The following is a 17,607-nucleotide window of genomic DNA, read 5'->3' as shown; positions in this document are numbered from 1 at the left end:
CAGATTCTCCAAAGGCAATGTGTCCCCCACAAAGGTTAAAAATCGTTTTTCTGTAGGCAGATGTGTTGGTTTACAAACAGGGCCAGCACTCTGGCAGTCCGGCCCAAGTACAGATTGATGCCTTGACCTCAGGCATGGACGATAAACAAATTAGAAGCAGTTTTCACTGCCTTTGTAATTCATTAAAACTGCTAAACCTGATCTTCTCACCAGAAGCTCTTGGGGTTTGTTTCATCAGCCAGTTTATTATAGAGGCTGGTGACTTCATATCTGCATTGCAAATAGCTCTTCTGTGTTGACATTTCATTTGGTCTTGAAAGGCCCATAATATTTTGGGTGGGGTTAATGGCTCCCATTCAGAAATGAGCAGATATTCATGTGCTGAAAATATAATAGAGGGGCATCTGGGCGGCCCAGTTGTTTGAGTGTCTGATTCTTGGTCTCAACTCAGGTCATGATCTCAGAGTCCTGAGATCAATTCCCAGGTTGGGCTCCGGGCTCAGTGTAGAGTCTGCTTGTCCCCTTTCCTCCCCCTCCTCTCTCTCTCTCCATCTCTCTTTCTCTCTGTCTTGAATAAATAAATAAAATCTCTTAAAAATATATAATAGATGCTCAATAACTATAGTTTTAATGAATGAAGAAAATGAATTTAAAGTTAGGTTTCCCACTGCACAGTAGCCACACATGAAGGTGTTCTAAGCAATTACAAAGTTTAAAAGCTTTTCTTTTCTTTAAGATTTCATTTATTGAGAGAGAGAATGAGTGGGAGGGAGGGGCAGAGGGAGAAGGAGACTCCCCACTAAGCAGGGAGCCCAATGCAGGGCTCGATCCCAGGACCCCAGGATCATGACCTGAGCTGAAGGCAGATGCTTAACAAACCCAGCCACCCAGAGGCCCCTAAAAGCTTTGCTTTTTTAAATTAAATACTCATATTCATTATTTATTCATCCACCCAACAAATGTTTTTTCAGCACCTTATTTAACTCCAGACTGGAAATTCCATGATAATAGGAAGCCTGGGACCATGTCACATTCACCTCTGCATCTCCAGCATCTCCTTGTACATGTGAAATGCTCAATAAATATTTGCTGGGTGAAAACAGGAATTCTGTTTTTTGGTTTGTTTGTTTGCTTTTCAAAGAAGTGCCAAACATATTCAAGCTAAGAATCTGATTTATGCACCTGCTTCTGCAAATAAGAGTAAACTATTAGCAAAGAGGAAGCTTTGGAGGTCTTTCAGATACTCGGAGCATACAGATACTTGAAAACTGTAGCAACCCTTCCTACGTTAATCCAACACGTCATTGTTAAGCACCCAGCACTCCACAGGCAAGGAGGGTGCAGAGGGGAGCCTGGTCTCTGCTGGATGACATGTACTTTCAACAAAATCTAATCCACGGAGGGAGTAGGTAGGGGAGGGAAGATTAGCCAGCATCACTGAGGGAGGAAGTGCAGGGAGGTTGGCCCACCCAGTCCAGATCTGCAAACAGTTTCCCAGCAGAGTGATGTGTCACTGGGATTAAAGGATGAAAGGAACTGAGGGCCAGGCAACGGGGTGCAACTGGAGGTGTTAAGGGACACACCTGGGGACACTCGAGCTCTGGCTGGAAAGTTTCCATCCACAGCTCTTCAGACAGCTGACACCTGGGAGGCGAACATTGCCTACATCCTTGAGTCTACTGAAGGCCGAGGAGTAGTTTGAAAGGAAGAGATAAAACACCTTGATCTCATTCACCTCTACCTGCCTCTCCCTTTCTTTTTCAACAATAAGATCCATAGTGTATGCTGAGAAGGGGCTTGACAGAGAAATTTTTCTTTGAAGAGGGAAAAACCTGTGTGAGGCCGCTAGGTAAGAGATGGTGGGGTCCATCAGAGGGACTGAGAGCAGCTCAGTAAGAGGCAGGGGAGATGTGGCTAGAGAGGCAGGCAGAGGCAAAGCCTGCATAGCCTTCTGTCCAAGTAAGGAATTTGCCCCAAATCCTAAGAACAAAGGGGTCATGGTTAAGCAGGGACGTGATGTCACTCACATTTGTACTTTTGAAAGAGCTCTCTGACAGGAGAGATCACATCAGGAAGCCCTCGTCCAGCTGAGCATCATGGTCACCCCGGCTGGGGGGTGGTGAATGGAAAGATGTTGACAATTTCGAGAAATGTTTAGGACAGGGAATGCAAAGAACTTAAGGATTCTTAGAGCACTTATTGAGTTCTTGCTGTATGCCAGGCAGGAACTATCTCATTTACTTCCCTCAACAGTCCTCCTGGATTGTTTCTATTATTATCATCTCCAGTTTTCAAGAAGAAACTGAGACATCAAGTGGAACCAATTGCCCAAGGCCACCCAACTTGTAAACGGCAGAGCTGAGACTCAGCCTGGGCCGAATCTTGATCATCGCACCATAGTATTTGGGTGTTTGGCTCGGGCAACAGGGAGAATGGTGGTGCCATTGACTGAGGTAGAAAACAGGAGGACTCATGAGTCTGGGTGGGAAGGAAGTTAGGAGTTCAGTTTACCACATGCTTGTGGAACATCCAAATGAAAATGAGCAGTAGGTGTTCTGGAGCTCAGGAAATAGGTTTGGTAGGGGGCAGGGCAAATAGATTCGAGAGTTATCAGCAAGAAAGCAGCAATCACACTTCATAGGCTTCCTCTGTGAGAATGATGCTGAGTTGGGGAGCAGATTGAATGTGTTCAAAGTGCAGAGGAAGTGGGAAGATGTCAGTCGTAATGAGCCCAGCTGGTCATGCCCACTAGCGACTCAAAGGGCATGATGTCAGGGCCCAGGGTTCTGAAACCTCAGCCCTCCCAGGCAGCCTTTTGATACCTGCATCATGCCTCTGCCACAGGAGCTGCTTTTTAAATACTGATTAACTCCTCCTTAAAAAAGTCACGTTTCCACGCTGCCTGCCAAAACGGTAACAGACAGATAATGTACTGTGTCATTAACACATCCCTGTCTATTTAAAAACCTCCAGAGAAGCAAGCAGATGAGCCTTGGAGTTAGCTCAGCGGTGGGGATTATTGCTTGGCTAATTATAAACAGCATTCTCAGAACTCCAGAAGACACTGAGGGGGGCACAGACCCTGTCTGCCCCAAGAAGCCAGGAGTAATTATTGAATTGTATCAACTCAACACTGAGGACACAGGAAGAGAAGAGAGGAAATGACACTTTGGCACAATTGTGGACCTAGAAGTAGAACCTCATCCGTGAGACAGTGTTCCAGCTAGCCCCCAGTGGTTCTCACCTCCTAGGATTGGTGCCCTTGTGTGGCTCCCTCCCTCAGGGAATCGGGGCTAGCCCTGCATGGCCAATAGAACACAACAGAAGGGTATGATTTTCAAAGCTAGATGATAAATAACAGTGTAGATTCCACTTCTCTTGGCTTGCTCACTCAGATACCATGTTGTAAGGACACTCGAGCGGCCCATGTAGTCTGGAATTGAGACCACCAGCCAACAGCCAGTCATGTAAGTTAGACACCTCCATGTTGAATAGCCCAGCCTCAGTCAAGCCTTCAGATGATGCAGCCCCAGCTGACACCTGAGTGGAAACTGACGTGACCTCAGAGCCACCCAGGGAAGTGGCTGCCAAGTTCCTGCCTGACAGTATCTGTTAGCAGTAATCAATGATTACTGTTGTCCCAAGCCACTGAGATTTGGTGTAATTTGTTACATGAACTAATACAGCAGATAAAAGACTGGGTTCAGGATAGGGAAAGGAAGGTTAGTAACTGAGCCCCTACTACTATACCTCAGACTACTTCACCTCAGGGACTCACATATATTATCTCATTTAATCCCCACAATACCTCTATGAGGTAGATGTCAGCTCCATTTTACAGATCAGAAAACCAAGGCACCAACTCTGCAAGACTGCAAAACCTGCCTAGTCCCACAGCTAGGGAACGCAGAGCCAAGGTTTGAACTGTGACCTGTCTGCTTCAAAAAGTTCCAGCTTTCTCTCACAATGTTCTACCTCCCTGGAAATAAGCAGCCTCAGACTCTGGTTCTAGCTCCGCCACTAAATAGCTCAGTAATTTGGGGAAATTGTTCATGCTCTCTAGGTTCATTTTCTTTCCTGTAAAGTAGGAAATTAGAGTCTTTAGCCCCTAAGGTTCCAGTTAGCACTAATATTCTTTGACCCTGTGGCCCCATCTCACTGTGTCTACCTTCCTTCTCGGGCAGGTTGTTCTCAAAGACTTCCCTTTGGCTCTAGTTGCTCTCCATCTCCTCATAAGGAATTGGCCTCAATTGTAGCAAGAGGGTCTTAGGTTAGCCTTAAGAAATCCTTGGAAGTTCTGGGAAACTTCAGTTACCAAGAGAACATAAGAAACTTTCTTCCCTAGAGGCTTTTCAAAATAATGTTAATACCTATCTGTCTAGGAGCTCTTAGGCTAGCTGAACAAATTAGAAAGAAATGAAGCTAAGTCTGAAAGAAACCAGGTGATGAGCTTTTGGTAATTTCTGTCTTGCACACACTAAGTATCTCAAGGAGAATTTGTGGAATGAATAAATGAATAATGGGCCTTTTCTTTTGTGTGAAGTGGAAATGAGCTGTGTGACCATGGTCAGGTTATTTAACCATGCTGAGCCTGAATTTCCTTATCTATAAATAGTAATTAGCCCAGAAGGATTATAATAATTATAAAACACAATAATGCTTATCAAGCCTTTAGCAGAAAGTCTGGAAGAGAGGATGTACCCACAAAAAGAAGAATCACTACATTGATTCAACAGAAGTACACTTCATCGGTATCCTTGATGGCTGGAATGCAGGTTCCTTCTGTTTCTATGAATGCTTCAAAAGCACTGGCATCTGTGGAAGGTGAATTTTGTAAGGAGAAGGCCATATGGTAGATTCAAAAATCCCTTCCACTGCCCTCCAGCTGCTTAATATTTGCCTTGGCAGCACCTCCCCACTGGGGCTCTCCAGTTTCAACCTTCACTGCTGCCACGTCCACCACCAGAATCTACCTGCGGCCCCACCAACCAGCACATTGCAATACCATCACTCCTAGCCCAAGGCCGGAAAAATTATCTGCTTTTTCCAGCCCTATTAGGAAACTGACTTCTGACTGGTGGCCCCTTTAGGACTTTCCCTTCACAGAAGGACTTACAGACCCCCAACTGTATAGTGTAGCAGCACCTGCATACCTCTCCCAGGGAACCTCAAGAAGATACTGCTCAGCCCCCACCTTCCTGCCTGTCTCCAGATCAAACCCCCTATACCACCCACTCAGAAAGCTGATTCCTGTGGCTCCATCCATACAAAGAATTTTCCAAGACTATTAGATCCAGTATGGGTCTCTAGAAGGCAGACCCATAAGTAGCACTAATTCCATTCTATCTGAGGATGTCATAAAGGTTTTCTTATCACTCATCCAGCACAGGAAAGTGAGTGTGGGGGAAGGAAAGGGCCCTGGAATTACTGTTATCAAGTGCATGTCATCCAAAAAGAGATCTGTCAGGCTTCAGCAGGGGCTGTTGATGAGCTAATTCAGTTAAAACCTCTCATTTTATTAGGGGGAGGAGACCATAATTATATCTTGAAGCCCATAAGTAAAGGGTCATAATACTTAAATAAGTGAGGAGGGCTCCAGAACATTCAATAACAAAATCAGGTTAGGACCAGAGAGAAAATATGATCATTGAGTCAGAGATGACCCTTGGTTTTCATTAGTCCTCACTAAGGTTGTTGGTGGAGATGGTTTGTTTTCCATTCATTTCATCGGGGCTCTAAAGAGTATGCTATTTCTTTCAATATCCCCCTCCATCGAAAAATACCATGGACCTCACCTAAGTTCATAACACCAATGACAACAAGAAGACTCGCTTTCATTAGAAATCTCTTAGGGATGAGGAAACCAACTCAGAGCTGACATGAGCATGTATGGATTAAGTCAACCCTTTCAAATCTGTAATGCCTTTCATCATTTACAGAGTTTTGTCTTGTGCTCTCATTTAATTTGCCCTGACAGCAGCACTTAGTCCTGTGTTCCAGGTATAGAAAATAAACTTGGAGATACTTAGTTCAACTTCACTGAGGATCTACTCCCTATTAGGCCGTATGTCAGGTGTGGGTAGAGAGGGTCACACAGATGGCTTGCCCGTGGTCATACATCTAGCAAGAGGCAGGGCTAGGACCACAGACTTGGTCTTGCACCTCTTGATCTGGGTCTGACTGTGATCTTGAAGCCAGGCCAACAGAATCAGCCACTCTGACTGGGGGAAAGACATACGGTGTGTGTCCCATAACTAGGTACACATTTGTCTTCCTGTAACTCATATCCTCTATTTTGAAAGATCCATCTTAAACCATTTAAGTGGAATTAATTTTAAAATAAGAGATTCTCTCTCCCTCCCTCACCCTCTCTCTCTCTTTCTCTTAAGAAGGATGAGAAGCCTGGAAAGATGAATGGAAATGTTCTGAAAGTAAATGAAAAAGTCCCATCATGTGAGCATCAGGATTTTGCAGTGTTCTGCATAACAAAGCTATCTGCCTTCCCTTGTAAATGGTTTTTGATGCCTGGAATTTTCTGGTCCAGGGACCAATATTTCTCTAAAAAGAATAATTCAATACAACAGAAGCTATGTCTTGTCACCAGGCCTTTTGTTACATATATATGGAATTATCTCATAGGAGATACGGTTTGTCTTACTTATTATTTGTCTCACTTATTATACCACAAATTCCTCAGGGCAGCAGCTGTGCCTAGCAAACATGTGGAGCCAATCAATGTTCGTTCAACTTAGGTGATCTCTATAAGACATCTGTGTATTTTAGGACTTCAATTATAGAACACACTCGGGAAATGAGGTTTTCTACATGTAAGAGAATTTTCCAAGTAAATACTCTTAACTATAAAGAACACACTGATGGTTACCAGGGGCGGGGGGAGGGGGATGGGTTAAACAGGTGATGGGGATTAAGGAGGGCACTTGCAATGAGCACCGGGTGTTGTATGGAAGTGATCAATCACTAAATTCTATACCTGATACTAATATTGCACTGTATGTTAACTAGCTGGAATTTAAATAAAAACTTGGAGGGGGAAAAAAAAGGAAATACTCCTTTATACACCAAAACTTTGCACAGGAAATTTTTCCTTAATGTCCTCAGGTGGAATTACCATCCCTTCCTCTCTGCTCCTACTCATTTTATTTTTACCCTACTATTACATTCGATTACAGTGATGGGTTTACACTGGAGACACCGCAAACCCAGATCTAACTTGTATGCTGACAAGGATGCCCCTTCTGTGTAAGGTCTCCTGCTCTAAACTGTGAGTGCCCCATGTCTTTGTGTCTGCTCCCTTATCATGAGGCCCAGCGTAGAGTACATGAGGGCAAAGAGTATGGAAGGAAGGAAGGAATAAATGAAGCAAGAACTAACTAAACTGCTAAAAGCATAAACAAACCTATAAAAACAGGGGGATGTTTAAATACACCTCTCTCAAAAATTGATAGAACAAGCAGGCAGAAATCAGTAAGGATATAGAAACTTTGAACAACATGTTTAACAAACCGAACCTAATTGACATATTTAGAACACTGCACCCAGCAACCACAAATTACACATTCTTTTCAGGCACACTCAGAACACTTAGAAAAATTAACCATATGCTGAGCCATAAAGCAAGTCTCAACACATTTCAAAGGATAGAAATCAAACCGAGTATCTTTAACCATAATGCAATAAAGCCAGACATCAATAACAGAAAGATTACAGGAAGTCTCCATATGTTTAGAAAGAAAGAACTATACCATCTAAATAACCAATGAAGAAATCACAATAAAAATCAGAATATAGTTTAAATAACAGTAAAAAAAAAATACTGCATATCAACACTTCTGGGATTCAACGAAACCACTGGTGTATTAGAAAAGATACCATACCAGGGATGCCTGGATGGCTCAGTAGGTTGAGTGTTGGACTCTTGGTTTTGGCTCAGGTCATGATCTCATGGTTGTGAGATCGAGCCCCATGTCAAGTTCTGCACTAGCGGGGAGTCTGCTTGAAGATTCTCTCCCTCTACCCCTCCCCCCACTTGTGCCCCCCTCAAATTAATAAGTAAATCTTTATTTTAAAAAAGATACCATACCATATAATCATACCATAGAGTTGGCAACTTTCCCCCTCAAAAGGCCTCTCCGAGTCCAATCTCCTGAGCCACACCCCAGGCCTGCTGAATGGACTCCACCACTCTCCAGGGCTACATACACCATCTCCTGTCTTAACGGAGCCCTACACTCAGATGTGGAGCCCTCTCAAGCAACTTGCAGAGAAAACATGCATGGGAGATGCTATTTCCCAGTCCTTACAAGTCAAAAAATAAGTTTACCTTCACGTTTGACTATTAGTTTGTCGAGATACAGGAAGTTAGGTTTAAAATTCTTTTCCCCTCAGAACATTGAGGACATGTCTCCATAGACTACCAACATCCCAGGTCGCTGATGAGAAGGAGATGACAGGCTATTTCTTGTTTCCTTGTGGACCTTCTGTTTTTGTTTGCTTCTCTCCTCTTCGGAAGCTTTTAGGAGCTCCTTCAGTTTTAAGTTTCATGATAACAAGTCCAGGTTTGAGTCACTTTACATTGATGGCATTGGGAATGTGGCAGGCTCTTTCAATATGGAGGCATTACTCTTTGACTCCAGAAATTTGCGTCTATTATTTCTTTGACAATTTTCTCTCCTCGATTTTATCTGCTTTCTTTTTGTGGGACTCCTAGGAATCAGATGTTGAGCTTCCTGTATTGATTGATCTGCCTTTCAGTTCACTTAATTTCTCTAACAATTCCCATTTTTTGTTTTTAGGTGTGTGTTTGCCTGAGTTGAGGGAATATGTGCCTCGATGCTAGGCATTCAGTGTAGGGAGTAAGGGAGAGGCTGACTTTCTGTATGTAGCTGCAGTTACTTCCTCCCCTCACAGACCCACATAGCACGCCCCCCTCTGTTACGCCTGATGTCCTTCCAGTGCCTGTGGGCATCTAAGATTTCCCCTTCCTTGGAGCCCCTCCTTTCCTCTCTTTCACCTGGTACCCCTTTTCCACCTATTATCCATCTTCCAGGAAGTGCTGAAATCCCTCTCTTTATTGCAGAGAGATAATAACTTTTTTGTGATTTAATATTATTTTCAGGGGTCTTGGGGGAGAGGAGATAAAGTTTTGTATTCAGTCTCCTATCTTTACTTGGAAGCTCAGCTTCTATTCCCTTACCAGTTTGCCTACTATAGGGCAGTAAACAAACACCTACCACATGTTTTTTCCTTCCGTCTCTAACTTGAGTGCCTAGCACATGTGGCTAAACATCATTCCTTTAAGGTTTGCTGAATTGAATAGGATCGCCCCGTGCATATTATGCATGCTCAGGCACCCTCAGATAATTGCCAAGTCCTTCAGGAAACTTACAAAAATATGCCTATAATAACCTGAGTTTCCAAACTAAAGTCAGGATGAAATTTCTGACAGATTCCAGTGTGCTGATAAGGGCCACATAAGTGAATATTTTAAATCTGGATGATCCTAGAAATCTAGCACTTTGGCTTAACTGCTACTCCCCTGACTCTCCAGCACCTAATACAGTATGCTCTACTTACAAGAAACCTTGTTAAAGTAGCTTTTTTGGATGATACATGAAGTTAGAAGAAACGTCATTTGTGTCAATCCCGAGAATATCAGGCATTTTCCAAGTTGAAAGCAAGAATTTCTTCTTCTCTCAAAGTGAGTAACTGCTGAGTATTGTCCCAAAGGTTACTGCTTTTATTTTATTTGAGTTGATAAAACCTCAAGATTTTGATCAATGAATTGGGAGGTTTTCCGTCTTATCAATGATTTAGAAGCTGGCTGATAGCTGATGAAAGAGTTTAATTCACAGAGGATTGATTTTCTAAGTATTTACCAGGAAGCAGCCATTCGACTCCCAGAAAGAATTATAGCTCATTTTTCTCCCTTTGTCTAAGCTGGCCAGTAACCTGGAAGAACCAGTCCAGATTGAAAGGTCAGGCTGGCTGTGTGTACTCAATTCTGTGTGAAGAGAAAAGGTAAATCTTTGAAAGTCCTGAGATAACAGAGTCCCAGTGAAAATACAAGTAAAGTCATACGGGTCAGAATCTGAATCTCCTGGCTGCCAGTGTCTCTCCTGTATAGATGTTTCGTGGTACAGCAGAAAAAGCAAGAGCTTTGGAGTTGCACAGATTCACCCAGTTCTGCCACCAACTCTTTGAACCTGGGGAAGTGTCTTGACCTCTCTGAGCTTCACTTTCCTTACTTATAAGGCTCTTGGAGGAAATTAAATAAGAGAGTGAATGTTAAAGAATATATCCAGTGCCCCGTACATAGTAGTTGCTCAATAAATGCTAATTCCACCTTTCCCTTTATGTCCATGGAACCTCACTGTGAAGCCACTCCCGTCGATAGACTATATTCTCACAGATCAGCCCTCTCCTCAGGAGATCAAAACTGGTAACTCTTTGTGTAGATGTGACACTGCTTCTCCATTTCCAGGCACTCCTCCCATGACTTCCTCAAGTCCTTCTCCATTTTCTCCTTCTTTCTTTCCCTTTTCCTCACCAAGTCCCATGTCATGTGATAAGAAAGGAAATGGAATGCAGGCACAGTGCGGCATCAGAAGTGGGGAGTACAAAGGAAAGGGAGAGAAGAGAACGAACACATGGCCACCTGTCTCTTGACAGTTTCTTTTTCTCTCATTCAAGGCACTCTTGTCTCTGCCTTCTATTCCATCTGCCATGATAGGCTGGTGGTTTCCAAATCTGTCTCCATCTCAGACAACTCTTCTCTAGAACGCATAACTAACAGCCACTCAATGTCTCCACTTTTGTATCCATACACACTTTGTGCTCAATACTTTTAAACTGAACCCATCATTCCCCCATCTGCCTGCTTTGCCCACAGCCCACTTTACCTCCAGGACAGCCCATTTCAGGTAGTGGCACTGCTGTCCACCCAACTGACCAAACCAGAAGCCTCAAGAGAGAGACATGCTTGACATTTCTTCTCCATCCACTCCTGCTGGCACTGATCACCAAACTCTCCCTAGTTTGTCTCCTTCAGACTCCTATCATTCCCATGTTAAGTCTCCTGTATCTGCTCTCCAAATCTCACTTTCCCCTCATGATTTCTGTCTCTTTGTATTTTTGATCTTGTACTAAGATATTTCTTTCACTTGAACTTTTAGGTCATTAATATTGTTTTCAACAGTGATCATCCCTTCCTTAATTTTTAAATTCAAAAATTATAACTATCGTTTGTTTTGGTTCTCTTTTTTTCCCCGATTCCAGGAGGTCTTTCTTTTTTTTAATGTTATACGATTCTCCTTAAGTGCTTGTATTACTTTTAAATTAAGATCGATATCTATCTCCTCTACCAGTTTTATTCCAAAGGAGTTACCTCTCTGAATGTTCTACTCACTATTGCTCTCTGTGGCTGTTGCAAATCCTTGGGCTCCTTGCATTTTCCTTTGTGAGTTCTCAGCTTGTTCTTAGAAACCAGGTCATTGCCTATCAAGGATGGCAATGAATTTGGAAGCACTGGAAAGCACAGCAGCCCCTGACCCAGGTGACGAGTTGTCTCTCACCTGTTGAAACCTTTGGAGAAAGGTCTCTGCAATTCATCTCCTCAGCAATAAAGACCACATCTCTCAGGGATGGAAGAGCCCAGTCCTTGCTGCAGTTCTTCCTCAGCTCCTTAGAAGCAGGTATGCCAGCAGGTGCTCTTAGAACCACACCAGGCTGGCACTGATTTTCTATGGGCAGTGGATCTCCATAGATTAAGCTCCCTGTAATAACTCTACTTTTTGCCCTGTGGCTTTTCCTCTATCTCCCAATGTACTCCTGATGTGCCCAGAAATCTGAACATTATTCCCAGAACACCACACCTCCAGCTGGTAGTTGGACTGGAGCTAAGACAGAAAGGCAGTAGGAGAATTGCTCCAGCCACCAACTTCCCAGAATTCCTTCTAATCATCTCCACTCCACTGTCATGGTTCTAGACCAAGAACCATCATCTCTTGCCTGAACTACTGCCTCCTAAATGTTACCACTCCTGCCTTGCCACAATCTATTCTCCCCGCTGCACCCAGACAGCTCTTTAACAAATAAACAAAAATCTGTTCATCTTATTCTCCCATCTAAAATCTTTCAATGACTTCCCAGGGTTCTTGGGATAGACACACACCTTTGACCTAACCTACCAGGCTCTGAATAATCTAGCCTTCTTTGAAGCCCATCTAGTCAGAGGCAAGGGAAGCAGCTGTATGGAGGGGTCCCTTTCCTAGAAAAAGGAATAATGGCTCCAGAATCAGAATATCTGGGTTTTGGTCCTATTTCCTCCATTAGCCAACAGAGTGTCATTGACCAAACCACTTCATCTCTCCAGTCTTCTGCTTCTTCATCTGAAAAACAGTGGTGAAGTCTACCCTGCCTACTTCACCAGGTTTTGTAAGCCTCTAATAAGAAAATGTTTGCCAGGGTGCCTGGGTGGCTCAGTCAGTTAAGCGTCTGCCTCACGATTTTGGCTCAGATCATGATCTCATGGGTCATAAGATCGAGCCCTGTGTCGGCTCCATGCTCAGCCAGGAGTTTGCTTGAGATTTTCTCCTTCTCTCTCTGCCCCTCCCCATGCTCATGCTCATGCTTGCTCGCTTGCTCTCTCTCTCTCTCTCAAATAAATAAATCTTAAAAAAAAAAAGAAAATGTTTGCCAATATATGTTTTGTAAATTACAAGGCAGTATAGAAATTGAGTTCCCATAATAGATTATATGATTTTAGGGAAGCTATAACTTAAAACCTGACTTCTATCAGCTTGTCACTGGTGCCTCTAAGGGCCACCATGAGAGCTGCTCCCTTGGACTGACAGTATATGACTCCAGTAAACCACTATCAAAATGCACATGTTTCAGGAGAAGGAAGGGAAAAGGATAAACCATGGAGTTATTAGCAGTAACTGCTATGGAGTATACTCATGGAATTATTGCTCAGATTGGCCAAGTCTGTGAAGCTAGGAGACAGGAGAGGTAAGGTTTTATGAGTGAGAGAAGGGATAAAAAGTTTCCTTGTGACACCCAGGTAAAGGAAGATCCAGGTAAACACAGGATTGGCATTCCCCAGGTGAGAGCAGTGGCAGCAAGAAGGCCAGCACCCTTCATCCCGGAGCAGTGATTGTCTTCCTCTTAATTTTATTTTGAGAAGTGTTTCTTCCTTTCATATTATCTTTCACCCCATAAGACAAAATATTTAACGTATGAAAGACAAAAATGAGAAAAAAATTGCAATTCCTAGCTTCCCCTCAACCAAGAATGCTGTGTAAAATTTTACTCCCATATTTCATTTAATCTAAGACATCATCAATTGTAAGACATCATAATTTTATGTAATACTATGAAAGAAAAATTGTTCCCAGTTTAAACTATGACATGACATCGAATATAAGATTTATGCCAATTTCAGAGATGATATATGTGAAAAAAATGTACATCTTAAAATCTATGAAGTATAACACCTATACATTGATTGGGTCAATATGTCTCGGCTGCTGCCATGGTCTGACATAATACCATCCATGCGATAGAGTGGGGATTACAGTGTGAAATTTTCCATAGTCAGAGGAGAGAACAGTTAGTTGCTTCCAAAGACTTTTGATCATGATTATGGTGATGGTAATTTTAAGCTTCGGTTTCTCCTGAAGTAAAATGGAGCAAATGTACAAATCCTACATACAAATACAAAGGATTTTATAAAGTATACAAATGGTTTTATTCCAAGCCATAAGAAACAAATTTAGTTCTAACCAGTATTTCCAAAATTGAGGCTCAGAGCTCTCCTGTAGACCCAAACTGCCTTCCCAGGGTCCCTGAGAGCAATAAGCATCCCAGATCCAATATGAAATCCTGCAGAGGACCCACTCCCTTGAGACCTCCTCATCAGTCCACCAGTCACCCTGATGTAGGAACTCCCTCATTCCAAGGGACGCCATGTACTGTAGGGACATCTAGTTCATCTGGTCTTTGTTAAATAATGACTAGGAGTCCAGCACCAGGTAATATTATTGGAGGTGAAAAGGAAGTTGACCAGTCCCTGCCCTACTCTTCATGGAAATCCCAAAATAGAGAATAGGTTCTTAGCATATAGTGAGCTCAGGTATTCTCTGGAAAAAGCCAACAGGATCCCCAAAGTCAACATGGATAGTTGAAAGGTGCATCATTACTTAAGTGAGTTCACCCGCAATCCAGGCTCTGGCCTTGGCCCTCCCAGGGCCAGAAACATGGCTTGCCAGTACAGACAGAACAGACTCACTGTATACAATCAGAATGTAAGTTCACTCACTTATAAGAGTAATTATAACAGCTCCATGGACTGGAATACGTCGGTCCCCATGACCAATGGGAGAGACCTATGTGGGAAACCACACCACAGTTGGAGCTATTTGTTGAGCCTGGAAGTAGAAAAAGGTGTTAGATGGATCAAATGTGCAATGGCAATAGGTTAAGGTCGCCTCTGAGGCACCTACTTCCATAGCAGGGTCTTACCTTATGGAAATTCTATAAAACCAGTGGCCACAACTTTTTCTTACATCTCCACATTAGACACAGCCTTGCTTAATGGGATCAGAATAAGCAAAATTCTTTGGCTAAGTTATCTCCTCCTGTATGCTGCTTGGATGGGCACTGTTCAAAGATTTGCCTTTCATTATTATTCTGAGGCGGCCCAGCCCCCTTCTTTCTTTAGATATGGTCCTTATTTCCATTAGGTCTTACTCTGGCCTGAGAGGAATTCTATCTCTCCAACTCATATCCATTTCACCATTCATTCAACAATCAATCACTAATTGAGCAACTACTATATGCCAGGGCTCAAGGCACTACGGTAGGCACTAGAGGCAGGAGAATGAGCAAGTGCAACAAGTGTTACAATGGAGGAAGCACAGAATGGACTGGAGGCACACAAGAGAACCTGGAACAGACTCTGGGATGGCGAGCTGCATGAGAAAGTTGATTAGAGGGTCACCTAGAGAAGGCTGAAGGATCTGTAAGGAAGTGACAATGGTATAACTGGGCAGAGAGAGAAGCTGAGCTTCGGGTGATCCTACAGGGAGCTCTGAAATTGAGAAGACCCTTCAGAGTGCTCCTGTATCTAAATAAACACCTCTTCACCCAACTTTACATTCTGGCGCCCTGACCCAGCACCTCAGGATTCAGTCCCAAGTGCAGTCTTCCAGCTCCTACTGGTACACGTCAGACAGACCCCACAGCAACTTCAGTGTAGAGTCAGTCCCTCTCCTCTTTAGTGGGCCCAGTATACCCTCTGTGAGGTTGTGCTGGGATTTGGCCCTTGTGATTGGTCTGGTTGCCAGGAGAGGAGCTGGAGGTAGATTCTGAGAGACACAAGCATCATCTTGGAAGACACCTGCCTCAACGGAAGCTTCCACGTGATCATCAGCATCCACCCAACAGGGGAGCGGGCCACTTCTGTGGCTCCAGGGGAATCTGTAAGCCGAAGATTCCCAACTGCATCTACCCAAATTTCCCCTTCTTGAGTCTCAGGGACCACTCTCTTCTCTATTAGGGCCCTGACTCTGGCACTACAGACCCACCAGGGCTAGAATTCATCTTTCTCTGAAGATCTGTTCCTCCTCCAACTGAATCCTGAGCCTGATTCTCCATTCTTCCTGGCCCTTCTACAGAGATTAGGATTGTCTTAAATGCTGCCAAGGAGGCCTCTGGCTCTCACATTTTGCCTAGAATTTGTGATTAATCCCACTCTGAGCCTGCCATCATCTCTCTTCAATGAAACAATGGCATTCAGTGACTGACACCAGTTCCATAGTTCTCCTAGTTACTATTGCCCTCAAACCTCTCTGGTGCCCAAGATACTACATGAGCCAATGCAGCCCCTTCCATGAGTATCCTATCCTAGGCTTGACAACTGCACTGCTGCACACATCTGGGGCCCTCCTTCCTCCTCCTGCCATCAGTGTTGAGGTCCTCGTTGCCAGATGACTGGTTAGTGGGAGCTCCAAGATGGCATTTTAGTATCTTCTTTGAGGACTATGCCTGACGCCAACTGTCTTAGCTTGGATTTCAGGGAAACAGACTAAGATGGACAGGTGTGTACAGAAAATTGAGTGGAGAGTTCTCGAAGGAGATACAGGTGTGAGAAAATGAGGAAGGCAGGGTTGGGAGAGGGAGAAGCTGGCCAGCAGTTAGGCTGGACTCAGGAGCCGAGACAGCCTTGCAGAGCAGGCCCGAATTGAGGCAAGGGAGCTAAGCTCCTGAATTCCCAAACCAGCTGGTCATTGGCTGTGTGCTGCCCCTGGGAAGGGGCACGACCTTGTGGAGGTGGTTCCCTGTGGCTCAGAGCAGATCTCAGTGACAGCTGCAGCAGTTTTTGCCATGCCCAGCATCTGGGGGTGAGTGTACTGACCCCAAAAAGGGGATCGGGGTAGAGCCCTACAGTGTCCACCTCCAGGGATATGGGACCCAGTCAAGAGAAGGAATGAAGGGAAGGGGGAGAAGGGAAGGAAAGTATCTCGGGCAGAAGGAGGAACATGTCCTAGATAGGGACAGCAAGTGGAAAGATGTTGGTTGAGGTCTGGATGCAAAGTGCTGGCAGATGAGGCTGAAGGGGAAGGTAGGAGGAGGGGGAGGGGGATGCTGTTTATGTAGGACATGCTCATTCCACTGTTTAACCTTTCAGAGGGCATTCCTGTTTCTCCTGTTTCTCTTGTTTCTAAATTTTTGTAGCACTAAGTCACTTTGTCCCCAAGTATTGACACAGAGCCCCTTCAATTTAGGCGTATGGATAAAAACAAGAAGAGTTCAACACCTGGCAGTATAAATGGAATGCCTGGGACGGGTAGAATGCCCCAAGACACACCATGTAACACACTCTACCTGCTCTATGCTGTGTTCTTTGGGGAAGACTGCAATTATTTACCTGACTTAGTGCATCCAGAGCCAGAAAACTGAGGAGGGAATTTGCTCTGGCTTCCCTGGGACCACATAGGTCCCAAATGAGCATGCTCTATGAGGACAGACAAGGGCTGCAAAGCAAGAGAGAGTGATATGAAAGAAGGAGCTGGACAGGAAAACAGGCAGAGTCAAGGCCTGGTTCTGTGGGGCTCTGGGAAAATCCCTACATCTCTTAGGGCTCTAAAGAGTGGGAATAGATACAGTTCTATGAGTCCAACGATCCTTTGATTGTGTATTTCTGGCAAATATTTTACGGCACACTTAATGAAAGCAAGACATCATCCTGTGATGACCAAAACAGTCCCTGGTCTTCATTTCTTTTGGGTGAGGTTTGTGATAGACCAGGTGGCCTGTAGGGACTGTTAAGGGGTTTTCCCCTCTAAATAAAGGGATCAGTGAACCAGAGAAGCATGTAATTCTCCAGTCTAAGGTTCCTTTCTGGACAGCACACTGACTTTCCACTGTGGCATCTCATCCCTCAAAAAGAGTTAAATTCCCACACCTATCCTCACCTTCATATCTCACCTAGCAATCAGCGAGCAAATGGCCCTTTCTGATTCCACCTGACTTCTCCCTGGTACATTCTTCTCTACATTCTCCTCCCTGTGTCCCTGCCTTGTAGTG

This window comes from Ursus americanus, chromosome 2, assembly GCF_024610735.1.
Source record: "Ursus americanus isolate L20-20 chromosome 2, mUrsAme1.1.p, whole genome shotgun sequence".
Lineage (NCBI taxonomy): Eukaryota > Metazoa > Chordata > Mammalia > Carnivora > Ursidae > Ursus > Ursus americanus.
This window is presented reverse-complemented; position numbering follows the sequence as displayed.